The sequence below is a fragment of the Saccopteryx bilineata genome, chromosome 3, assembly GCF_036850765.1.
Source record: "Saccopteryx bilineata isolate mSacBil1 chromosome 3, mSacBil1_pri_phased_curated, whole genome shotgun sequence".
NCBI classification, from domain to species: Eukaryota; Metazoa; Chordata; class Mammalia; order Chiroptera; family Emballonuridae; genus Saccopteryx; species Saccopteryx bilineata.
Window position 1 is genome coordinate 251,139,982 of NC_089492.1, and position 27,896 is coordinate 251,167,877.

Below are 27,896 nucleotides of genomic sequence, written 5' to 3' on the forward strand. Positions count from 1 at the left end.
GACTTCAGAAACTCAAGAATTTTTTTTTTTTTTTGTGGATAAGCAAAGCTTTATTTAGAGCGCATCCCGGGGGAGGTTCGCTGGTCTGCAAGACAGGGGCCAAGGAAGTCACGCAGCTTCTCTGACGGGGGGGGGGGGGGGGGGGGGTTGTTTATAGTGTTGGTAGGGTGGTGGTGGGTTGTGAAATTTTATTGGCTGACAGACAGTTGCTTTTTTTTTCAAAATTCTCCTGGGCCGTTTCTTTTGGTGGGCATGAGTGTGACCATTTCTTTTGGAGGTCATGCATGTGGGTGGTTCCTCATGTGACCTTCCCCCATTGCCAACCGACCTCATATTCCGACCTTTTATGTGAAATAGGGGCACCACTATTCGTCTGGCTACTTCCTGCTGGTTAGGGGCATCGTGGGGAAGAGAGGTCGGAAAGTGGAAACTCAAGAATTTTATTGTAGTTCTTGCTCATGATATTTATATCTACTTTCAGATGACTGTAAAGTCAAAAATAATTAAATAAAAATTAGCCTTTTGCAGTGTGACATCACAAGTTTTGCTGTGAGCACATGTTACAACTAAATATGGAATACCTTTGTGACTTGACCCCTGGGAAATGCCAAAAAAAAGAAATGCTATGTAAAATTTAACTGTTTTTCTTGACCACAATAATTACTAGTTTTGTTGTTATTAATAAAACAGTAACAAGAGGGACAATATCTATTTATTCTACTTTGTCTTAGGCACTTTGTTGGGTCTTTAGATGTTTCATCCATAATCATCCCATTATCAACCCAGAAAGGTAGATGTTATTAACCCTATGTTTACAAATGAGCAACTGAGGCTTAGAGTAGTTTAGTAACTTGTCCAACAACACACAGATAAATAGTGGCAAGGGGATGCTGGCCCGGGTCCCACTCTGAAGGCTACCTCTTTCCACTAAGATTCATAGGGATTTCCTTAGGAACCTTAAATCTAAGTTCTTATTTTTCCTTCCCTTTCATAGTTCTCCAAACTTTACCTATTATGAACATTCAGATATTTTCCTCGAATAATCTGTATTGTCCCCCTAAAATTGGTCCTTTTGCCTTAAGCTCATCTTAGACCTGTCTCTCAGGGATAATGACAACTTTAGGTAGCACTTGAAAATACTCTATATATTTTAACAATATACAGAAAATAATATAACTCAATCTTCCTAACAACCCTATGTAGTAGTGGGTATTGTTTGCCGAATTTTATACATGAGCAAACTAGTAATGTTCATATGAACTCAAAATTAATCAGTGGAAATGGTATTTGAACCAGGTAAATATGCTTCTCACAATAGCAGAAGAAAATTGGTTATAGAATGTCTTTAAAAGCCTTATCATCATTTGTGTTCTTCACCATGCTATACATGTTCATTGTAGAGAGACTGAAGAATGAGCATGCCACATTCATTGTGGCCATAATTTTACTTTCATAGAGTATGAGTTAGAAATGGAAACTAGATCTATCATTTACCGTGAGTGTGACCACTTTGTTCACCATGTCTGCCAATTCTCTTTGTCTTTCTTATAATTTCACCAGTCTAGAGACAGTTGGCAAATTTAATTACTCAAGCTTTTAACATCTAAGAATGAGAAGTCATCATCATCCTAGCCTTTTTCATCTCTAAAGCAATGTTAGCTGAGGGTTTATTAATTGATCCATAAAACTCCAGGAATGATATGATAGTGTGTTATATTCCATTTAAACATGGAAGATACTATGGGCTAATTATTTATAAACAATCCAAGGCCTTAGAGACAGGATTAAAACTTGGAAGCTCCTTACACTGAGCATTAAAATATTGCCACTAGGCCAGGCCCACAGTTTCAAATCACATAGTTTGTAGAAAAAGATCACCAGATGTGGAGGGTCAGAAAACCTTGTTTCTTGTCTGAACTGAGTCAGGTCATCCCTTTACCTGTGCTCTGTACCCCATCTCCTTCTGTAGTCTCAGGACTATGCATTATCAGTAATCTTTTCTTTGCTATTTTTATTAATCTCATTCTACTAGATATTCTATCTACATTTAAACATGAAAAACCTCTCATCTTAAAGGAAGCACATATGTACGGTACATTATATAAAAACAAAGACAAAAAGATTCTCCCCGATTTTAGCTATTACTTTCTTTCCTCTTTGTAGCCAAAAATCAAAAATAGTTATCTGTATTTAATTCCTCAACTTACACCACTCTGGCCTCAACCCAACCAGAATAGCTTTTCTTCAGGTACCAATGATGGTCATGTTGCTAAACAAGTAGGCCTTTCACTCATCATTGTACTTCTTAGCAGCATTTGGAAAACTTTCTATTGAAATACAATTATTCAGAAAAATGTACAAATCGTAAATAGATAGCTTAGTGAATTCTCATAAAGTAAATACCTTCATGTAACCAGCATCCACATTTAGAAAGAAAACATTCCCAGCATCCCAAAAGCCCCTCTCATGTCCCTTTCATCCTGGTGTTAAGCATATATATATGCTTAACTAATCATAATAGTATATGATTCCATATATATATGGAATCATATACTATTTATGTAGCTGGCTCCTTTCTCCCTGCCTTCCTTCCTTTCTTTTTTTTCAATCTTATGTTTATGAAATTGATCCATATTCTTATATATAGTTAGAATTTATTCATTCTTACTGCTTTATAATTTCACAATATTCATCTATTCTCTTGTTGATGGGGTGAGCATTTGGGGAGTTGCCACCACTGGGCTAATTTAGATACTTCTCAGCAGCATTTGACCCTATTGAAAACTTCATCTTGAAATTATCTTCCCATGGCTCCCAGGATATCATACTCTCCTGGTTTTTTCCCTGCCTCTGTGGCGCTCCTTCCTTTTCTGTCTCCTTTGGAAGCTCATCTTCACTAAATATTGAAGCTCCTTACGGTTCCATGTAATCATTTTGTCTCATCACATCTATAGTTTAAATTATCACCAATGTCATGGTGATTAACAAATTTATATTTCTAATGCAATGCTCCCCTGTCAGCTTCAGAAGAGCTTTCTTTATCATCACCACTTAAGGTCCAAAGGACCTTAAATTCAATATATCCCAAATTGAATTTATGTTTTTCCCTGGCCATACTTGATCCCCTTCTAAAGTTCCCTAATTCCGTAAGTGGCATCACCATGTACCCACTTTCTCAACCCAAAGAGGAGTTACTTCTGATAGCTCTCTCCCTTACTGACCTATCAAATGATCAACTACTGTCAATTTTAATTCCTTATTTCTCATTCATTTAATTCTATCCATTTTCACTGCCATTACCATAATAGAAGCTATCAACTTCTTGAATTTGTATTATTGCAAAAGCCTGAAAACTGCTCCCATATCCACTCTTATTTCCCTTCAGTATGTTCTTGTTCTACATCAGGGTAATCCTTTTTTAAAATGATGTAAATATGTTTAACCAATCTCCCTATTTAAATCTTCCCAAATGAAGACAAAATTTTTAACATACTCTACAAGGCCCTATATAGTCTTATTTCTTCTTATTTCTTCAGTATTGTCTTATTTCGTACGGCCTCTTGTTCTCTAACTAAACTGGTCTTTTTTCACTTCTTCCCATGCACCATCATTAGGCTTTTGCAAAATCCTGTTCTTACTTGGAACAGTCATCCTTTCCTCAATCTCTTCTGTATACTTCTCACTAATTCTTCCAACTCAAACCATTTTTTTTTCTTTTAAACGGAAGATTCTTAATTTTTTTTTTTTTTTATTTATTGATTTGAGAGAGAGAAGATGGGTAGAGAGAGAAAGAAACAGCAATTTGTTGAATCACTTTTTTATTCATTCATTGGTTGATTCTTGTATGTGCCCTGACCAGGGATCAAACCCACAACCTTGGCATATCAGGATGATGCTCAAACCAGCAGAACTAACTGGTCAGGGCTTTAACTGTTTTCTCTTGGGAGCCATTCTTTTATTGCATTTACCATAGTTGTGACTATATTTTATATAAGTGATTATTTCCTACTTTAAACTGTAAGTTCTACAAGGGTAGATGTCTGTTTTTGTTTACCATTGCATATCTGATGCCTTCTGAGTATTTAATAAATTTTGATTGGATGAATAAACCTCTCTGAACTTAAGTTTCTAATTGTTAAAGTTATCCAACATTATTTTAAGGTTCAAATAATATACATGGAAACACTCCTTAAAATATAACACATCAAGAAAATATAATGTGTTGGCATCATATACCCAAGCGGATAGATTATTGCTACTGAAAATTATAATTATTAAATCTTTCTGTGGTATTATGCAAACAAATGGCAAGAATTGTGATTTCAGTTCTCATCCTTTGGTTTATTGATCTGTCATCCTGTCATTCTGCCATTCCTGCCATAGGTCAGGCTCTCACTATTTCCTCCTGGTTTCCCCATTTCAGGACTCCCTCTCTTCCCTTTCCCACCCAGTTCATCGTTCCTTTTGTAGTTATCTTTGTTAAATGCATTTCCATCATACTACTCCTCTGCTTCAAATTGCTTGTTGTTTCCCATTGACTATGGGATAATGTCTAAGCTCCTTAATGGATATTGATCTAGCCTTTGCCTTTCTTTTCACCCGTCCCTCACCATTTTGCACCTTACCTGCCCTCCCACTACTTGTTTCTTAGATATATTACGTCCTTTCTTGTCATTTTGCCATTGCTTATCTAATGTCCTCCTAAGTGCTTGCCCACTCATCATGGTCTACTCCTTAATCAAATCATTCTTTTAAGATTCAGCTGGCACTCCTTTATGACATTTTCTCTTGAAGTCTTCAAAGTTAAGCATTTTCTCCCAAAACGTTTATTAAGAGATTTACCACATTTGTAAAATTAGTTATTTACACTTCTTAGATACAAGTACATTTCACTACTTGTTTGTGAAACCCTCAGTGGCAGGGATAATATTCTTTTTATCTCTCTATCTATATAAGGTAGTTGGTATTTATTGACATGATTAGAAGAAAACACTAACCAAGGAAAATGAGGAATAGACTCTAAAGTGTGAAAAGATATGTGGGGGTCAAATTCATGTTGTATTGTGCATTCTTTCTGTTGTTGTTTAGACTCAGGTCAGCTATAGAATTTGGGTGCTTTTGATTTTGGCTAGTTAGGCTTCTTATTGTGTCATCAAGATCACCTTAACAGTCAGATGTTTTATTGCATATCTTTTTAATAGATGGCACTTGAATTTGTTTGTTTTTTGACAGAGCCAGAGAACCAGAGAGAGGGACAGATAGGGACAGACAGACAGGAGAAGGGAGAGAGATGAGAAGCATCAGTTCTTCGTTGTAGCACCTTACTTGTTCATCTATTGCTTTCCCATATGTGCCTTGACCAGGGGGCTACAACAGAGCAAGTGACCCCTTGCTCGAGCCAGCAACCTTTGGGATCAAGCCAGTGACCATGGGGTCATGTCTGTGATCCCACCCTCAAGCTGGTGAGCCCGTGCTCAAACCAGATGAGCCTGCACTCAAGCCGGCGACCTCAGGTTTTTGAACTTAGGACCTCTGTGTCCCAGTACAACTCTGTCCACTACACCACTGCCTGGTCAGGCTGGCACTTGAGTTTTGCTTTGAGATTTATTTATTTATTTATTTATTTTGAGAGCGAGAGGAACAAACAGGAAGGGAGAGAGATGAAAAGCATCAACTCATAGTTGCAGCACCTTAGTTGTTCATTGATTGCTTTCTCATATGTGCCTTGACCGGAATGGGGGTTGGAGGCTGCAGCCAAGCCAGTGACCCCTTGCTCAAGCCAGCAACTTTGGGCTCAAGTCAGTAACCTTGGGCTTCAAGCCAGTGACCATGGGGTCATGTCTATGATCCTGCACTCAAGCCGGCGACCTCAGGGTTTCGAACCTGGGTCCTCATATCCCAGGCTGACACTATCATCCCCTTTGCCAGTGCATGGTCAGGCTGCGTTGAGGTCTTATAAAGCAACCAAGGTGAATACTTATGAAGAGTTGAAGATAGGATAATGCTGGTGTTACTTACGTAGTAGATAGAATGAGCCTGGTAAATGTTGAATAAAATCATTCATCTGTTTTTTCAGTGTAAGTCATTTTACATGGACTGACACAGTTTTTCTATAATCTTTGAATCAGACAGAAGAGTTATTTTTTCTCCTACAAATGAAGAAAACCTGAGGTTCAGAGAAGTAAATGGCTTTAGCAAGAACACCAGGAAATTAGAAAGTTGCAGAGTCTGAACTAGAATCCCATTTTTCTGACTTGTTTACCAGAATGCCTTACATGGAACCAACCTCATGGCCTCTCTGGTTTGCCACTTCAGCATAATGCCATTTGTGCTTTGATCGGTGAGAATTTTTTTAATATGGAAAAAATTGTTCTGAAAATTTCTAAACTGCAGTTAGAGTGGAACATTTTCCTTAAAATGCCACAGATAAAAAGAATGAATATAAACTAGCAAAATCTCCAGCTGTTCTTTACTTGGTATCGGCTGGTTCAAGTTTGGTGCATCTGTTGAACTAGTTGATACCTGAGGTTCTAAGGAGATGAAACTCGATATAGATAAATATAGTTGGAAGATGGCGAGAGCAACAGGGTTATGGTGTAGGAGAAGATGATATTAATGAGCCTAGTGCGTACTATGGAGTTACCAAGTCTAGGGTGATGAAAGAGAGAACCAGGTCCTAGAAGAGGGTTGGAGGAACACATAGAGTCTAGATGAAACTGCACGCTACCTCCCAGGTATACATAGTTACACTGTCATGGTTCCCCAGGGGAACTGGATTTTGTGACCACCACTGTACCCAGATATACATAGTTACACTGTCATGATTCCCCAGGGGAACCGGACTTTCTTTTCCTCATAGTACCCCCAAGGATATCCCCCTCTCTTAGAGAATCGATCACTGCCACTTGGCCCTTGGTTGCCTATATATGTCTAAAATGGCAGCCTACTGGTTCTTAAGCCCCAAGGAACCCAGGTACCTTCGTTGTTCTTCTTTCCTAGCAGACTTCTCCCAAGACTGGTGATAGCATGGTATTTTTTTTCTCCCAGGCCATAGTTGAGTAAAGATTTTAGTGTTAGGAAATTGGAGACGGTCAAGTTTGAGGTGATATTAATTTGGTCCTGTCAGATAGGCTTGAATGTCATTTTAGCAGGGCAAGAGTTTATATGACATCATTTAAAGAGGCTCTTGGATTCAGTGGTGGTGAAATAATGTATCTTGAATGACAGAATGTAGAAAAAGAATGTCGTATGTTCAAACCTACAGGCCCAGCTAATATCTCCCTACTGCAACTTGTCACCTGTTTAACCTTGGATAAGTCGTGGAAGTCCTCTGGACTTTGGTTTCCTTAGCAGACAAATGAGTTATATTAGAAAACGTGCCTGTGACCACGTAATAGAAGATCTCACAGTAGCTTTAGATAGATTTACTAGCTTTGCTAAGCCTCTGTTTCCTTATCAGTGATATGGGAATGTTAGTAGCTTTAGGATTAAATGAGTTAATGAATATGGATTTCCTAGCTAGGAAAACTTTATTTCATATGGGTGAACAGATACAGACCCTAAAATCAGAACAACTTAAATTAGAATTAAATTTTAACCCTACCAGGAGCAAATACTTTCTCAGTACTTTTCCTGAAACAGAGGTAATAATACCTACCTCATAGAGCCCTTGCATTAATAAGAGGTGGGGGGATGAATTTAAAGTATCTGGTACATAGTAGGTTATCAATATGTACTAGAATCCTCTGGCTTTTATTCTTCCATCTTCTCTACCCCCAACTTCAAGGTTTCGCCTAACTCTAAAATTCTGAAATTCTATATGATTCTATTTACATAAGTATTTAGCAAATTAAGTGGATCGACTAAAAACAAGTAAGTTAAAATAATATAAAATTCCTGAATGATAACCTTACTTGTGTCCTTAAAAAACTAAAGCTTTCCTTAATTCTCAAATTATTTCTTGTGCTCATTTTGCTGAAAAGTCTCTAGGGATTCTTTATGTTTGTTTTTGGAGGAATATTTTTAACATTCTTACTATATGTTGATTAAAATAATGTATTTATTCCCAGTCTCTGAAATTTTTTTTCACTTTTTAGTTTTGTTATATTCATATTAAAGGTTCTATATTTTTAAACTATAGTACTTTTCAACAAATTATTTTCAGCTCCAAGTTACAGGTTGATTCAGTTTTTGAAATGTAGGATTTATAATTAGCACACAACAGTGATTACTGCATGTTTTGGAGTGTTAACACTTTAGCACAACTTTCATTTTATAGTTTTTTGGCATTGATGAGTGACACAGATATGAATCTGCCCACAGAAGACATGCTTGACTCTGGAACGGAGCATTGTTTTATCATGGGTCAAAAAATTTTAAAGACATTGGATTTGAGAAATTTTTTTAATACAAAAAAATTATGCTTGGGGGTATGTACATATACATTTAAGAACCAGCAAACCAGTAAATAGATACATACACATGTATTATAGGGAGATTATTTACTAGTTCTAATATCTACCTGAGTGTGAATCCTAAAATATATAATATATAATTAAATTATGGGATAAATTATTAAAAATCTGTTATAGTATTTTTCTAAAGATTTTACTCATTGATTTTTAGAGAGAGGAGAGAGAGAGAGAGAGAGAAAGGCGGGGGGGGGAGGAACGGGAAACATCAGCTCATAGTTGGTTCTCCTGTGTGCCTTGACTGGGCAAGCGTGAGGTTTGAATCAGTGACCTCAGCATTCCAGGTCGACACTATCCACCTCGCCACCACAGGTCAGGCTTTAATATTTTTATATATAGTTTATATTATTGGATTTGGATAGTTTCTATACCACTCTGAAAATGTTTTTATTAGCTATATTATGTATCCTTATAAATTTGAAAAGCATATCTTACATGGTAAAGATAAAATGACATTTGAATTTCTCTAGTTCCTGTGAAGTTCACAGAGATGGAATATATTAGAATACACAGATAATTATACACTAACATTAAGTATGAAATGAAACTAGTATGACATTGTAAAAACAATGAAAATATATGTAAGTTCAAATTATGTTGATGTTGAATTTGAGTGATCTATGTTTTGCATATTTTGACTGGTAAGTTTCAAGTCATCAGTGACTACCAAGTTGAATTTCACTTCTCTTAAGTCAGAATTCTTTTGAGCTATGCCTTTCACTAAGACCCGGAAGTCAATCAGACAGCCTAATGATCGTTGTTAGTACTTCTTATTTTACTATGGAGTGGTTTCCAGGTTCTTTTTCTAGGTAGATTTTTATTTCTCTAGAAAATTACAAGTATCCATAATATTTTATCTTGGCAAGGAAAGTAGGAAAAGTACCAATTTAAATTCGAACAGTAGACATTTATTATGTGGCTGGCCTATCAAAGCAACCTACTAAGCCCTAAGAGGGTAAAAAATGAGAATATAAGATTAAGGTTGTTTCCTCAAGGACTTTAGGTCCAACACCTAAACACAGACCAAGAATTTAGATGTTTATAATCAGGGTATGGGAGTTGAGCAGAAGGAGAAAAAACACTTGGCTGGAATAGGCCGGGCATAGATTTCTTGTTTCTAGTTTATACCCACTTAAGCTGCTGTGCCTAACTTGGTATAGTTAATTCAGAGTGTTTTCCCCAGGAGCAAAAGCCCCAAGATGCCCAGCAACACAGGTGCTGAGACCAAAACTGTTAGCATAACTACCTGAGTTTTACCAAGGAATTCAATACTGCTGGAAAAATATCTGGAGCTCCTATGTTTGCTATCCAAAGAATTCCACAGTGTTGTTGGGTAAATGGCATCCCACTATTGACTAGACATATGCCAAATGGCTGATTGTACTCTTTATGCATACAAAGCAGGCTTGAGATGGATCCTTCTGTATTGGAAGGTTCTGTGGTTATGATTAATACCACTGATTAATACAGTAGGTCCATAAAATAATGATGTTTCTTCACTAGCAGAACCTTTTTATCAAACTTAAATGAGGAGTAAGCCTTAGGTAAAAACAACTCTCTGACCTAAAATTTTGTTTTGATTCTCTCTAAATATGTTTTCATTATAGAATAAGGCAAAGGGCTTGTTTTGATGAGATCCTGGATTCATTTAATTAGTACTTCCTGTGTTGACTTTATATGTTTTTGTTAATAATGACTTTCTAAATGCTAGAAGAATGAAAAAAAGAATCTTGAGGAGTGTGGTTTTTTGTTTTGTTTTATAAAATACTCCTTCTGTATTTTGGCTTAAAAATTCTGCATTTCTATTACATCATTCATGTGTATGATGGTTTTAAATTTTGTGAACTATTAAGGTCCTGAAACTATTACCATGCCAAAATTACCATAGATTCACCATGGATATGATTTCCTGCAAGCAAGTCAGCAAGCAAAACAATTTCTTCTGTTGAATTCCTGCTCACCATAAGTATTTTGTCCTTTGCTTTTTACAAGTATTTAAAACTTCTAGATTCTGTTTCAAACTTAATCTCTGGCTTGAATTATTGAATCAGGTTGCTGTGTGTGTGTGGTGTGTGAAACAACATTGAATTCCTTTTAACTCTGACCAGGTGATGGACATTGGCATTTGTGAAGCAGATCATGTGTGTTGTGGCAAATACAGATCCACTCACTGTTGTTTTGTTAGTGTGCATTAGCACTGATTATGAAGTAGGCGTATTTATTTTTCAGACTTTCTGGATTGTCATCTAAGTAACAGCAGCAAATAGTGAAGTTTCCAGAGCTTAGCCATCATCATTTGGTGTGTCCGTGAGCCCAAATTGAAGTAAAAATAGTGTCAGAGACCATTTTATTTTAAGTTCTCTATCTGGAGAGAGTAATTAACTCAGGATCCACAATTAGCCTCACAGCAGTCCTTATTAACCACCCCAACCCTCCCAGGTCTTTCAGAGGTGGCATAATTCTGAGATTATTTAAAACACATTTAAGAGTGTGAGTTTTTTCCTTCTCCATTTTTTTGTGTTAAAGTCTTTCTCTAATGATAATTTTCTGGTTTGCAAGTGGAATAAAAACAAATGTTAGGAGAGAAGGCTTCCTTCCTACCTAGTTATAAAGCTGCCTTTCCTTTGGTAAATTGAGCAGTAGCTGCTTTGCTTAGCTAGAAATTTTGATAATGAATTAGCTACATGACACAGAAGAATTAAAATGAATCAAATATTCAGTCTTTGGAGAAAACCATGAAGAAAACAGAGAGGTCCACTCATCAGCATTGCCTCCTGGTAAAGTATCACCACTGGCTCTTCCTTGTTTACCTTTTGGTTTGGTTTGGTTTTAAAGGAAATGTTCAGTTGCAGAGCATTCCTGCGTGATTGAGATATAGCACAAAGCTTGACCCTGGGAACTTTTTTGAATATTTTTTATGCAACCTGCTTTAAGAGGTTTAAATTACATTCTGTGACACTGTTTTTGTGGTCGAATTAGAAACTTTTTTTTTTAAGTTAAACCTGTGATAAGTAATTGTCACAGTTAGCGCACTTGTACAATGCTAATTTGAAGTGACATGTCCATACTGGCCTGCCCGTAACATGAAGAAGCCTAACAGGTGTGAGGGGGTGTGGCTTCCCATGGGCTCTGTTGAACTTCTAACCAGAGAAAAATAGCAGAAAAAGTGAAATGAACCTTGAATAAAGCTGTCAGCAGTAATTATCTCAGCAACACTTTGTGGGGAAATAAAATAAGAAGCCCTCATGCTTTTATAACCTGAACACACTGCACCCAGGATAGATTTTTCACCCATTTAACAGAAACTACCGAATACCTTTCAAGAGATATTTTCATAGGGCCTAATTAAACAGCAACAACAATAATAATTATCATTACATATAAATTGTTGGAAGATATGCATTGGTTTTTATTTGGCAACAACTTTTTCTCCCCATGCTTCTGGTTTTGAAAAGCCATTCTGGTGTGAAATCTCAAGTAGAGTATAGAAAATTATATTATCTCCTGGGAAGAGATTCCTTTACAGAGAGAGAAATGCTTCCAGATTTGGTTTCCAGTTACTTTAGAACTGTTCAGTGTTATTGGCCTGGCCCATATGGAGCAGGGCACTATATGTTAATGAGCTGAATGGAGCACATACCATCATATCACCACAGCTACCTGTACTTCCTTGGAGAGGTATAGAAGCGCTGCACTTCTTGAGTGGAGTAGAAAGAATCCAGGGAGAATTTGATAAATCTTTTTCAATCTGTTCTTCAAGTACCATCATTGTTATTTTCTTAGAAGTATTTTAAAAATATACTTTAATTTACCTACAAAATAATTTAAGTAACATGATGACCATGTTTGCCTGACTTGAATCAAAATGTGGAAAAGTTAAACTGTAATTTTTCCTAACAAATGTCAAGGCTACAGAAGCTAACTGGGCAAAAAACAGATGAAATTTCTCAACACAAATGACACTCATTTATTTCTTTCATCACCTTTCTATGCCTTAGAATAGAGTTATGATTTTAGGTAATCTAATGACATCTAGAGATTTAAAAAAATTTTTTTATAATACAACTTTACCATATTTCTGCTAACCATAAATCAGAGGCTTACCAAGTTAGCCAATTGGTTCACATTTAAAGTAGAGGGGATGTCATTTAAAAAAAACAAACATATCTCTTCTTGGCCTTTTGGCTAAGATCAAGTGTAGTATCTGTTCTTATCAGTTTAAAAAAAAACAAAACAAAAAACTAGGAGTCAACATATGTTAATCCTGACTGCTGTATATTTTAGTTCTGTGATTTGGGGTGAAAATAAGAGCCTCATTTGTACTAAGCTTTTACTGAGGCATTCTTGCTTAGGGTATATACCTTATCTCCCCATGTATAAGACGTACCTTAATTTGGGGGCCCAAAATTTGAAGAAAAAAAAAAGTATTACATAAAGTTATTGAATTCAAGTTTTATTCATCATAAAATTCATACAACTCCTCATCACTGTCAAAACTAGATTAGCTTGTCCTCATCTGTGTCTGATGATGAATCACTATCTTCAACAATGAGCGCAAAAACAAGTACAAAAAAGCAGGAAATGCAAGTAAAATCTACAACCATTGTATAAGACGCACCCAATTTTTAGACCAATAATTTTCCGAAAAATGGTTTGTCTTATACATGGGAAAATACAGTAACAAGTATTATTATATATAACAATAAAATAGATCTAACATGGTCTATACTGTATTCACAAGCCTATAGCTTAGAAAACTTCATCAAAGCAGAAACTGTTCACCATGGCTGTATCCCTAGCACTAGGTTGAGTTCTTGGCATATAGTGGATGCTCAGTAACTATTAGTTAAATTAATGAATGATACTGTTTTGCACTCTACTTAAAACAAATGTATATAGTATTATCTGTCCCCCAAAGTTACATAAAAAAATATCTACCACCTATCATATAAGATTGATGGTAGAAATTTAGTATATATATATTCTTTAAGCCTCACAACAATGTTATGACTTAGAAACTTTATTGATAGGGAATTGAGGCACTGAGAAGACAGGGAACTTTTCCAAAGTCGTACAGCTATCAGCTGGCAGAGCCAGGATTTCAAATGCTGACAGTGTGGCTTTGGAGTCCAAGTTCATAATCACTCTGCTTTTGTACTTCTCCAAGGAAATGTAGTGACATCTGATTACCAAATAAACTGACTTATAGTGACAGATGTTCTTCCAGAAACTACCTTGTTACAGGTGCAAATGATTTGGGGAGAAATGGAGTTGCATTTTAGGGGGTAAGATTTCTTCCTTATTAGTGGGACACTCCTCCCCCTGACCTGAAACAGCAGGTTCCCTGATCCACTATACCCATTGAAGCAGCATCACTGCCTTTCTTGGGACTACCTCTTCCTCAGAAACAGAAATATAATACAGGGCTATGGCCTGAGTAGACTTCCACAAACGTAGGGTGACAGTTTTGATATCTAGATACTTGGTTTTTCCCTCAGTTGGGTTCAGTTCTTGGGTCATTCTTTATTCCCTTTAACCCAAACCCTGATCTACCCACATAAGACCTCTATCTTTAAAATCTATCCCCACTGGCTGCTTCTACTCAGCTCCAGCCTGGAATTCTGGTCTTTCCCTCAAGAACTAGCTGACCAAAACATGTTTATTTCCGGAAGATTTGTACAAGTGTCAGTAGGTATGATTGACTACCAAAAGATAGCAGATATTTTAAAGAACAGAAATTTTTGAAATTAGGCAGCTTATTGAAGGCTTTGGGAAAGAGATTGAGCTGAATTTTGAAGTGTTTTCACTTTTCTTGGAGGATCTAAACATAGCTATGAAGTGGACAGGTGGAAAGGAATAGGGAGGGAAACCAGGCAAGAGTAACAGCTTGAGCAAAGCCTAGGATTAGACAAATGCAAGCCGTCTTTTTGTATTAATGAGTAGACAAACCTAAACACAGTATAAAAAAGTAGTGGGTGTTAATGGCTAGGAAGGTGGGCCAGATTTTGGCCTTGAAAAATTTGTTCAGAGTGAGAGAAAAGAACTTGGAAATTGTCTAGTCCATTTTTTTTATAGGTGATAAAATGGAGAGAAGAGAGTTAATCAAGGTCTCACAATGAATAAGGGACAGACTTAGAATTTAAACCCAGGCCCCTCTCCTTTTTTAAAAGTAGTGTTTTTGTATTAACTCAGCAGTGTTTTTACACACATGGAATCATCACAGGCAGCATTGATGGGAGAAAGTCATAAAATGGCACCGTGCAGCCTTAAGGAATAAAAGAACAATAACTGTCTTACTTCAATAGTGATAACAGAAGAGAATTAAGTTTACAGGATGGTTAAATATATTTAAGCTAAAAGTTCTCAGTAAGCTAACCTGGTCTCCCAAACTCACAGCAGCAGATAGGAACACTCCTTTCCTCTGCCCTCAGTAACCTGTTTCCCTGGCCCTCAATCTTGCCAAGGTTCCATCAGATAGGAATTAAATGGGAAGTTTATAGCAAGTTCCACTTTTGGACATCACCTTTAACATTCTTTTAAAATTTTGTTATAAGTAGGTAGTGAATGTCAGAGGTGGGCTTTTAGAAACACTCAGAGCCAAATTATGTCTAAAAAGACTGTCAATTCAGTGGCACTTAGGTGAATGTCATACAAGTTTTTGAGTAGAGAAAAGAAATTCCTACATAAACTTACTTGGTTCACCTAAGAAGAAAATATTTTATTACATAATTGGCCAACGTCTGTATATCTTTGGTGTGGAAAAGGTTGAAGTAATACATTTGGTGGTTTTGAATATGTTTCAGGACACATTTTAATTAACTTAAATGTAGTTGACATAAGATGTTGCAAAACACTTCACTTATACGACGATCCTGTCATCTAGGCTTAAATTCTTAAAGACAGTAATTGAGGATTGCCTCTGAAAACACCTACATCACAATCCTTCCTGGCAAAGGGCCAAAAATGAAGTGTTGCATGGTAGTAGGTTTCTTTGGTATTTTTTTTAACTTATAAATTAATTAAGTTTGCTGTTAGGCACTTTTTTATTTATCTTTTAAATGATGTCAACAAAGATGTAATTCCCATCTCTCAGGTGAGGAAACTGAAGTCTTCTGAGGTCTAACAACTTCCCTAGGAATGACATTAAATAATCAAAGCCAGGATCCAAGGCCAAGTTATCTGCCTCTTAAGTGCTGACATATAATAGGAACTTAAATGCTTATTGAATGATTAATTATGGACTCTGAGTAACTATATGGTTAATATTACTTATTCAGCAGCTACTATCTCTAAATTATAATTACAAGGAAAAAAGGCAAGTTCATGAGAAATCTATACATTTCACTTCCTCCTCACCAGCCTTGTGAGTTAGAGGCAATGTGTTTAGTAATATGTTCTTTCCCTGTTCTGCCCTCCACCAGAGGGTGCTCTTAAGCAATTAAATGTCAAAGCAGTAGAAGAAACAGGAACTAAGAAGTAAGTGCGATTTTAATTCACAGCATAGATTATTGGCCTCTGGAAAATAGTTGACGGAATTCTTGATTCAACTGAAAGTCGCTTCTTTGATTTAAAGTTGCCCTGCAAATAACATCTTGTCTGCCTGAGTATTTTTATATAGATAAATGTGACTATTGTTACTAAATGAGTGTAAGAGAGACTATGCCACTAGGCAGTGTTAAGCTGATTTAATAGGTCTATATTTCTTACATTGATGTTTTTCAGGAGTACTTCTAGTGTACACACTAGAATAATAAAATCCAAGAATGTTATTTAGTTTATAAAAGTACATCTTGTTTACTAATTTTGCTAATTATGTTACAGTGTCCAACTCTTTATCTCCCTGTGGTATAATCTGGTTTAGAGGCAGAGGATTTAAAATAACAAAAGCTTTTGTGTTCAGCAGCCTCTTCTTGATAGAAAGAAGTCAAGGTAATGTTGGGTCACTACAAGGAAGTATGAAGCTGAGCAATAATGTGGAAAAGTAGCATCAGATGATTCTCCTTGTTTTCAAGAATCCCAGCAGATTAAAGGAAACAAAAACAAGTCAGGATCACTTTCAATTATTTTAATTTTTTTTCTAAAGTTTTACTTTGCAAATTTGAGATATGTAAACTAAAAGAGTAATTAGTATTTTGCAACAAACCATGACATCTTTGAAAAATGTAGTTCAGATTATTTACTAGGAAGACCTAGGTTAGGAGTTAAGAGAACATGCTTGTGCTTTCGGTAAGTAGATGTGTGACTTGGGAAAACTTCAGCTCTGTACCTCTCAGGTTCTAGATCTTTTTTTTTTTTTTTTTTACAGAGACAGAGAGAGGGATAGACAGGGGGACAGACAGACAGGAATGGAGAGATGAGAAGCATCAATCATTAGTTTTTTGTTGTGCATTGCAACACCTTAGTTGTTCATTGATTGCTTTCTCATATGTGCCTTGACCGTGGGCCTTCAGCAGACCGCATAACTCCTTGCTCAAGCCAGCAACCTTGGATCCAAGCTAGTGAGCTTTTGCTCAAACCAGATGAGCCCGCGCTCAAGCTGGCAAGCTTCTGGGTCTAGGACCTGGGTCCTCGGCATCCCAGTCTGACGCTCTATCCACTGCGCCACTGCCTGGTCAGGCTGTTCTAGATCTTCTTATGAGGATCAACTGCCTTTCATTTGGAATCTTTTGGAGATGATGGGCTACTGATAGAAGAAGTCTAAGAGTAGGCTGCTGATAAACTTCTCTCTGGGGATTCTCGTTTACCAGCTGGGAATGGAGCAGGGCATGCTTGACGGGGAGGTTAAAGCAGCAGTACTTAACTTAGCTAGGGCTTCACAATGTGGAGTATACTGGATGGCATACAGCGATTGATGAATTCTAAAGACCCTTCTAACTAATGTCTCATGAGCCTAAACAAATCATTTATAGAAGACCATAACACAGCACAGCCAGGCAAAGGACAGTTTTGAGCTACTTACGCAGGAGTTTTGTAGATAATTGATTTTGACCTGTACATCTCATAATATTTCATTGGTTTTAGATTATTTTTAGTCACTTCCTTTTTAACAGTATGCTTTTTATTAAGGAGGTGACTAAACTGCTCTTTAACCCTGCTACAAGAATGTGGCGGTGGGCTAGTCCAGACAAGTGAATGTACACTTGGTAACTAACATTCTTAATAAGCTTGCTTCAACCTGCCACAAATTAAAGCTCTGTGATTCTTTCTAACACATGCATTATTTTTTTAGAAAGCTTGGATTGTGAATAAATAAGCTTTTTTGATTTCCACTCTGGTTGGCAGTAAATGAAACTTCAGTCTCATGATTCTTTTCCTCTTAAAACGACCTTAATAATCTGTCTAGCTGAACAGTGAGCATCCGAAAAATTTGAAGAGGTGATCTAGCAGTCATCTTAAGGGCTCATGAAAGACTTTGTATCAGTCAGACATGTGATGTAGACCAGATTTGGAGTCAGATCTGGTTTGCCACTTAGTACTTGATTGATCTTAGACATGTTATTCTATATCTCTAAGACCATTTTGTGATTGATGCAATTATGATTATCTTTAATTGGCAGGACTGTCACGTATGATAGATATATGTTAAATAGTTAATAAATAGTTCCTGAAAAATTGAGTAGTTGTTTTAATTAATCCAAAGAAAGTAATTATTGTTTATCAGACCATAGGACAACATATAGTAGGGCCTTACTAGCTGTTTGATTGAATGTTTTTTACATGGTTCTGAGCTAAAACTGCTTGAGTTTGAAATTTGGCTAACTACTCAGTAGCTGTGTAACCTTAGGCAGGCTTCTTAATCTGTGTAAGGGTTAGTATCATCTTTAAAATGAGGATTAACAGTAATACCTCTCTGGCAGAACTATTGGGATTATTAAGTAGCGTGATGCATATAAAGCACTCTGCATAATGCCAGTACATGTTAAATTCTCAGTAATAATTTTTTTTTTTTGGTATTTTTCTGAAGTAAGAAGCAGGGAGGCTGAGAGACAGACTCCCACATGCACCGGACCGGGATCCACCCAGCATGCCCACTAGGGCGTGATGCTCTGCCCATTTTGGGGTGTTATTTTGTTGCAACCAGAGCCATTCTAGTGCCTGAGGTGGAGGCCATGGAGCCATCCTCAGCGCCTGAGCCAACTTTGCTCCAGTGGAGCCTTGGCTTCGGGAGGGGAAGAGAGAGAGAGAGAGAAAAAAAAAAAAGAGAGGAGGAAGGGTGGAGAAGCAGATGGGCACTTCTCCTGTGTGCCCTGGCCGGGAATCAAACCTGGGACTTCCACATACTGGGCTGACGCTCTACCACTGACCAACCGTCCAGGGCCTCAGTAATAATATAAAAATATTTTTTAAACTACTGAGTGGTTTCATGAGTATTTATATAACTCCCAATTTATATAATATAAGTTCAAAACTTACAAAAATTATACATTTCAAAATGTGTGGTTTATTGTAGATCAAGTTATGCCTCAATAGAGGAACACTTGGTGGTATGTGTGTAGTGTAGATGTGTCTATCTTCTTTGTACTACAATAATTGGGTTTAATGCTGTTGCCCAGTAACATTCCCAAACCTGGTTCAAATTAATTATGCTGATGCCTTACCAGGATGATGGCAAGCTTGAAATATGGTTTTTAAAAAAGTTCTTAGATTAGTGTTCTTTTCAAAACACAAGAGAATTGTATTTTACAGACTGGTTTTTAAAAGACACAAATAATATAGCTGTAGTTTGAAAATTGTTGGGTTGTGTTACTAAATGTGTCATATGCCAGGCAAGGATTCTGCAGATGAATGAACTGAATCTTCTTTGTGACATATTAAGAGCACAGCTCATTAGAGCAGGAAGAGATCTGAGAGATCATTCATATGAATTGCTCCTGTGTTTTACAGAAAAGGATAATTCGGCTCCTGACAACTGGCCCAAGGTCCCAAACTCAGTCTCTAAGTTAAAGAGTATTGTACTAAATTCTTGTCCAATACTCTTAAAATGTCTTTGTGTTTGTCATCAACAATAAGGAAGAAAGACAGGCTGCAAGTATGTATTTGGAAGAGGACTAAAATTTTGCTAGAAAATAAAGAACTCTTTCAAAAACGAATTCATATTTTTAAAGCATTATTAAAAAGGGCCTTATAAATACCCTGAGGAACAAACTTAAAATAATTATTGTCAAAGATAGCCAGTGGTTAATTATGGTTTATGGGAGTTGTCTCTTGCACATTGTCCTAATATTTCATTTTAATTTGTTTATAAGGAAAGCGTTGTATTGCTTTCTTAGCTACGTAAGAATAAACATTGAGAAGATTCTACAACTTTATAAAACAAGGTGTTTTTTTGGACTTTCTAGTGTTTAAAATATTTTCATTGTTTATGAAAATTAGTTTTATCTGTACATAGAGCCTATTCCAGCATTATATTACTGTTTATGAATTGTGAATTTGAGAAAAAAATATCAAAGACTCCTAAAGAGCTACTGTTTGTATGGATCATATCTTACTGACATTTGTCATTCAAAATTAACATTGAGAAAAAGTATTTAAAATAACAACTCTGTTATATATTAATATAAATAACACTTTTTATGAAAAGTAATTTTTCAAAAAAATTAAAAGTGAGTGACATTTTACACTTTTACACATCTCCTTAATGTCTGTCTTCAGAGAAGAGAACCCCATTCTCATATCTTCTTCATTCACCCTGTTATAATATATTATTTTGATTGAAATACAGAAAAAATATCTGACCTCACACATCTCTAATTGGAAAGGGAGGAGTATTTCAACTGTCTTTTCAGATAATTGTAGATTTTTTTATTGTGACAGAGACAGAGAAAGAGAGAGTCAGAGAGAGGGACAAATAAGGACAGACAGACAGGAAAGGAGAGAGGTGTGAAGCATCAATTCTTCATTGCTTGACTGGGGCTACAGCACCTGTTGCCTGAGCCAGCGACCTTTGGGCTTGAGTCAGCAACCATGGGGTCATGTCTGTGACCCCATGTTCAAGCTAGCAACCCTGCACTCAAGTTGGTGAGCCTGTGCTCAAGCTGGATGAACCTGCATTCAAGCCAACGACCTTGGGGTTTTGAACCTGGGTCCTCTGTGTCCCAGTCCGATGCTCTATTCACTGTGCCACCGCCTGGTCCAGCTAATTGTGGATATTTTTTATACTAAACTGGAACTCGACAAGTGAAGTTTTCTAAAGGTTAGTTTCAATGTAGTATCTAGAGCAAGGGTCGGGAACCTTTTTGGCTGAGAGAGCCATGAATGCCACATATTTTAAAATGTAATTCTGTGAGAGCCATACAACGACTCATGTATGTTACGCATTATCCAGTAAAAATGTGGTGTTGTCCCGGAGGACAGCTGTGATTGGCTCCAGCCACCCGCAACCATGAACAGGAGCGGTAGGAAATGAATGGATTGTAATACATGAGAACATTTTATATTTTTAACGTTATTATTTTCTTTATTAAAGATATGTCTGTGAGCCAGATGCAGCCATCAAAAGAGCCACATCTGGCTCGCAAGCCATAGTTTCTCGACCCCTGATCTAGAGCCATACCAATGTACTTTTTGTACTTTATTACAGTAAAATACTCTACCTCACACTTTCAATAGCTCTTTTGCCTGTGCGTAATTTTATAACATTATGTATTTATCATTGATTTGAAGAGTATTGGTCCTCTGAGTTACACAGATTTTCTAATGTTAACATATTTCATTATATGATATCAAAATATCACATCTGTAAATACCACTACTGATTTCATTAGAATAATTAGAAAGCTGTTTGAGCTCATAATGGTGGATAGTTTTCCAAAATTTTAATTTTTACTTGAAAACTCAAATTTTGTCATTGGCAATCAATATTATTAGACTTGTTTCTTGAAGTAACAGACTTACTTCATTCATTTTGGAGGGCATTCCTGTCAAATACTTAAATCCAAATAACCACAATTTGTCTGCCAGTCTTTTAAGTAATATTTGTGTTCCGTGGGGAAAAAAAGAGCTCATTCAGCACACAACTCCAACAATTAAATAAGTGCTTTATTCCTCAGCACAATAATTATACTCAGAATATGCTTTATGCAAATTCCCATTTGTCACATACAGAATTAAAAGACATATTTAAGCCTGACGAAGTGGTGGCACAGTGAATATAGCATTGGCCTGAGATGCTGAGGACCTAGGTTCGAAGCCCCTAGGTTCCTGGCTTGAGCGTGATATCACCAGCTTGAGCACGGTGTCACTGGCTCGAGTGTGGGATCATAGACATTACCTCATGGTCACTAACTTGAGCTCAGAGGTCCCTGGCTTGAGCCCAAAGTTGCTGACTTTAGCAGAGGGTCACTGGCTCATCTGGAGCCCCCATTCAAGGCACATATGAGAAGCAATCAAGGAACAACTAAGTGATGCAAATACAAGTTAATTCCTCTCATCTCTTTCCCTTTCTGCCAATCTCCCCCTACCTTGCACTCACTGCATGCAAAAACTAACTAACTAAATAAATAAAAGACATGTATTAAGAGTCAAAGTTAGGGCCTGACCTGTGGTAGCGCAGTGGATAAAGCATCAACCTGGAATGCTGAGGTTGCTGGTTCAAAACCCTGGGCTTGCCCAGTCAAGGCACATATGGGAGTTGAAGCTTCCTGCTCCTCCCCCCTTCTCTCTCTTTCTCTCTCTCTCTCTCCTCTAAAATGAATAAATAAACAAAAATAATTTTAAAAGCCTACAGAAGGCTTTAAAGATATTTTTTTTAAAAAAAGAGTCAAAGTTAGCCTGACCTGTGATGGTGCAGTGGATAAAGCGTTGATCTGAAATGCCGAGGTCGCCGGTTTCAAACACTGGGTTTGCCCAGTCAAAGCACATACGAGTTGATGCTTCCCGTTCCCCCTCCCTCTCTCCTCTACAAATCAATAAATAAAATCTTTAAAAAAAAAAAAAAGTTAAGCTCAAATAAGAGTACTAATTTTTACTGATTTAACAGGGACATTCTTAAGTGAAATGAGCACTTTTACAGTGAATACATGGCACTGGAGACTAGCACAGTTTAGTGCTACTACCTTGATTTATGGTAAGATACCAGCAGTTTGCCCACCATTGTTTTTCTTCACCATCAGTGTGAAAAGACACAATGAAAAATAATACTTTTAAATATTATTATGAAAATTATTTTGACATTGTGGAACTTCTAAAGGGATTTCAAGAACACTGTGTCTGTAGACCACACTCACTTTGAGAATCATTGGCATAGATAATATGTTCTTAAGAAAATACTAAATACTTTCTTATTCTTTTTTTTTAGATTTTATTTTTTATTGATTTTTAGAAAGAGGGAGGAGAAGCAGGAAGCATCAACTCGTAGTAATTGCTTCCTATATGTGCCTTGACCTCAGTGTTTCAGGTTGACACTTTATCCACTGTGCCACTACAGGCCAGGTACTACATATTTTCTATAAGAAGAAAAGAAGAAAGGCCCTGGCCAGTTGGCTCAGTGAATAGAGCATTGGCCAAGCGTGCAGACATCCTGGTTTTGTTTTGTTTTTTTGGTTTTTTTTTTAGATTTATTCTTCCTTTTCAAGATTGCTGAGGCTATTTGTGTTCTCTTTTGGTGCCATATAAATTTTTAGAATATGTGTTCTATATCTTTGAAGTAAGTCATTGGTATTTTAATTGGTATTGCATTGAATTTATAAATTGCTTTGGGTAATATAGACATTTTAATGATGTTTATTCTTCCTAACCATGAGCATGGTATATGTTTCCACTTGTTTGTATATCCCTGATTTATTTTATCAATGTTTTATAATTTTCTGAGTACAAGTCTTTTTTTTATATAAATAAATTTTTATTTTAATGGGGTGACATCAATAAATCAGGGTACATACATTCAAAGAAAACATTTCCAGGTTATCTTGTCATTTAGTTTTGTTGCATACCCATCACCCAAAGAGAGATCGTCCTCCGCCACCCTCCATCCAGTTCTCTCTGTAACCCTCCCCCTCCCCCTCTCCCTCCTTCCCTCCCCCCACCCCCCGTAACCACCACACTCCTGTCCATGCCTCTCAGTCTTGCTTTTATGTCCCACCAATGTATGGAATCCTGCAGTTCCTGTTTTTTTCTGATTCGCTTATTTCACCCCCGCACAATGTTACCAAGACTCCACCATTCCGCTGTAAGTGATCCGATGTCATCATTTCTCCTGGTTGAATAGTATACCATGGTATATATGTGCCCCATCTTCTTCATCCAGTCCTCTATTTTTTTTTACAGTGATTAAAAGCCTTTAAGCAAACTCTTGGCCAATCCAGCAAGAATCCATAAAAGAGTAGTGTCCTTAACATGTTCACCAAGTCCAAGTTGGCCCCATCACCATGCCAAATCCCTGAAAAATGCAACCCAACCACAGTTCAGTCTGTTAGGAGCTGTCACAGGGAACAGGAGTCCAGGAAAGTTCCCCACAGGAAAAGTCTGCATGGCACTGGAATTGTTGTCACTATTCTATACTTTGCAGCTCATGTCCAAGTCCCAATGACCGCTGCTTCTAGCTGGTAATGATTCAGGTAGACTGGAAAAAGCCATTTGCAGCATGCGTGGATATGGAGCTTCTGTTCTCTGCCTGGAGAGTTGAGACCAGGTTGCTTTTCCCTGGAGCTCTGTGACTGTGGCATGGTAAAGAGAACCTTGGGATACACTAAGCTGGGTGGAAAAGGTAAATTCATAATACAAGTTGGCAAAAGGAGGAAAGAGAGCTCTAAATTAGGAGTAGGTCCCAGCCTGAAATATGAGTGGGGCATTGAGGTAGGAGGGATAAAGGAAACACTATATATTAAGCAAAGCAGCAGAAAATAGGACTATCAACACCCACAACAGAGATCTTTGAGGGAAGAATAAAAAACCTGACTATTCAGGAAAACATAGTTAAGTGGCCCTTGTGCAAATGAGATCAGTTCACCTGCTTCTTGGAAGAAATATCCTAGGTTCGTCCACAGTGTCGTAGATGGGGCTGACGGCCCTGGGCACCTTCAGCCTTCAGTGGCAAACCCCAGCTTTCTGGGCAAGGTTAGGTCATAGGTGGCTGGAGCAGGGCTGGAAGAGACTGAACCCTCCCTTAGAAGAGCGAGGGAGAATCCCACCTTCCAGTGTCCCCGTTTCCTCACAGCAGAGGTGTGTAAGCCTGGCAGGCTTTAGCTCAATGACCTTCCTTTCCACTATTGAAGCAGGATCCAGATGGCATCCTATGAGACCCCTTTGGGGCGTTGGAGCCTTTAAGGGTGTATCCTAAAAGCTGGTAGTTCCCCTGATCTCTATTGGGCTTTTTCTGCCTCTAGGTATCTTAAAAGCCATTCTCAGAAGATCTCGCTGAGGGGTTTGAGGATCCTCATCCGCCTATATAAATCTTTTCCATATATCTGGAGCTATTTGGAAAAAGGCAAAACAGTGTTATTAGCTAGATCTAATAAAGAAGGTAGTAGCTTGTAGGCGAAAAAGATTTGGTGTCTCCTGTTCATCAGCATTCAAAAGAAATGTAAATTTTTTTTTTTTTAAGTAAAAAGCATGAAATGGTAGACCCATCGGAGTCATTGGCCTGGTGTGCAGGATTCCCGGGTTCAATTCCTGGCCAGAGCATACAGGAGAAGCGCCCATCTACCTCTCCACCCCTCCTCCTCTCCCTCCTCTTCATCTCTCTCCTCCTGCCTGCAGCCAAGGCTCCACCGGAGCAAAGCCACCCCAGCCTCTAAGGATGGCCCCATGGCCTCCACCCCAGTCGCCAGAATGGCTCCGGTTGTAACAGAGCAACACCCTAGACATTCCCCCCTGGTAGGCATGCCAGGTGGATCCCAGTCAGATGCATGCTGGAGTCCGTCTGACTGCCTCCCCATCTCCATCCTCAGAAAAATACAAAAAACAAATAAATAAAAGAAAAAATACTACAAGAAAAAGGGGGGGCCATTCCCTTGTGCTAAAGCTCCAGGGAGGATAGAGTGACCTTGAGTATGTCCTATGAAACATGGAGCTCTATGTTGACATATAAGTCTTTGAAGAAGGAGGAACTGCTGAAATAGTTTATCAGCATTTGTCCCTAAGACAGCAGTCTTTATAGGGGAACACCATACGTAAATATTTACTGTCTGTCTATAGATTAAGGGGGAAATATGACAAATGCTGAAAAGCCATGATCTTTGTGCCCCTCCTCTCCCCCAACCCCCTCCCTCACCTCCCCCCACCCTATAACCCCAACACTGTTGTTCATGTCTCTGAGTCTCATCTTTATGTCCCACCTATGTATGGAATCATATAGTTCTTAGTCTTTTCTGATTTACTTCTTTCACTCAGTATAATGTTATCAAGGCCCATCCATGTTGTTGTAAAAGATCCTATGTCATCATTTCTTATGGCTGAGTAGTATTCCATAGTATATATATACCAAAGCTTTTTAATCCACTCGTCCTCTGATGGACACTTGGGCTGTGTCCAAATCTTTGCTATTGTGAACAATGCTGCCATAAACATGGGGGTGCATTTCTTCTTTTCAAACAGTGCTATGGTGTTCTTGGGGTATATTCCTAGCAGTGGTATAGCTGGGTCAAAAGGCAGTTCGATTTTTAATTCTTGAGGAATCTCCATACTGTTTTCCACAATGGCTGCACCAGCAGTGCAGGAGGGTTCCCTTTTCTCCACATCCTCGCCAGCACTTATTCTGTGTTCTTTTATTGATGAGCACCATTCTGACTGCTGTGAGGTGATATCTCATTGTGGTTTTAATTTGCATTTCTCTAATAATTAGTGATGTTGAACATTTTTTCATATGCCTGTTGGCCATCTTTGTGTCCTCTTTGGAGAAGTGTCTGTTCATTTCTTTTGCCCATTTTTGGATTGGATTGTTTGTCTTCCTGGTATTAAGTTTTACAAGTTCTTTATAAATTTTGGTTATTAAACCCCTTATCAGACGCTATGTCAAATATATTCTCCCATTGTGTAGTTTGTCTTTTTATTCTGTACTTATTGTCTTTAGCTGTGCAGAAGCTTTTTAGTTTGATAAAGTCCCATTTGTTTATCTTGTCTTTTATTTCACTTGCCTGTGGAGACAAATCAGCAAATATATTGCTGCGAGAGATGTCAGAGAGCTTACTGCCTATGTTTTCTTCTTAGATGCTTATGGTTTCACGGCTTACATTCAAGTCTTTTATCCATTTTGACTTTATTTTTGTGAGTGGTGTAAGTTGGTGGTCTAGTTTCATTTTTTTGCAGGTAGCTGTCCAGTTTTTTCAACACCATTTGTTGAAGAGGCTGTCTTTACTCCATTGTATTGTCTTACCTCCTTTGTCAAATATCAGTTGTCCATAGAGCTGTGGGTTTATTTCTGAGTTCTCTGTTCTGTTCCATTGATCTATGTGCCTGTTCTTATGCCAGTACCATGCTGTTTTGAGTACAATGGCCTTATAATATAACTTGATATCTGGAAGTGTGATACCTCCCGCTTTTTTCTTCCTTTTCAAGATTGCTGAGGCTATTCGTGTTCTTTTTTGGTTCCATATAAATTTTTGTAATATGTGATCTATGTCTTTGAAGTAAGTCATTGGTATTTTAATCGGTATTGCATTGAATTTATAAATTGCTTTGGGTACTATAGACATTTTAATGATGTTTATTCTTCCTAACCATGATCACGGTATATGCCTCCACTATTCGTATCTTCCCTGATTTATTTTATCAATGTTTTATAATTTTCCGAGTACAAGTCTTTAATCTCCTTGGTTAGATTTATTCCTAGGTACTTTTTATTTTTTGGTTGCAATGGTGAAGGGGATTGCTTCCTTGATTTCACTTTCTGACAGTTCATTATTAGTGTATAAAAATGCCTCTGATTTCTGAGTATTGATTTTATATCCTGCCACCTTGCCAAATTCATTCATCAGGTCTAGTAGTTTTTTGACTGAGACTTTAGGGTTTTCTATATACAATATCATGTCATCTGCAAATAATGATAGTTTTACTTCTTCTTTTCCAATTTGGATGCCTTTTATTTCTTTTTCTTGTCTGATTGCTGTGGCTAGGACTTCCAGAACTATGTATGTTGAATAAGAGTGGTGAAAGGGGGCACCCTTGCCTTGTTCCTGATCTTAAGGGGATTGCTTTTAATTTTTGCCCATTGAGTATGATGTTGGCTGTGGGTTTGTCATAGATGGCCTTTATCATGTTGAGGTATGTTCCCTGTATTCCCACTTTGCTGAGAGTTTTGATCATGAATGGGTGCTGGACTTTATCAAATGCTTTTTCTGCATCTATTGAAATTATCATGTGGTTTTTCTCCTTTCTTTTGTTTATGTGATGAATCACATTGATTGATTTGCGAATATTGTACCAGCCTTGCCTCCCAAGAATAAATCCTACTTGATCATGGTGTATGATTTTTTCCATATATTGCTGGAC

At 37.5% G+C, this 27,896-nt stretch overlaps 1 protein-coding gene and 1 pseudogene across 1 annotated transcript in view; both read left to right on the forward strand.

Moving 5' to 3' along the window:
* FAF1 (Fas associated factor 1) overlaps window positions 1-27,896 on the forward strand; it is a 496,086-nt gene that overhangs the window by 286,732 nt on the left and 181,458 nt on the right. The gene's annotated exons all lie outside the window — the stretch shown is intronic.
* LOC136332516 (U2 spliceosomal RNA) lies at window positions 12,637-12,837 on the forward strand (annotated as a pseudogene).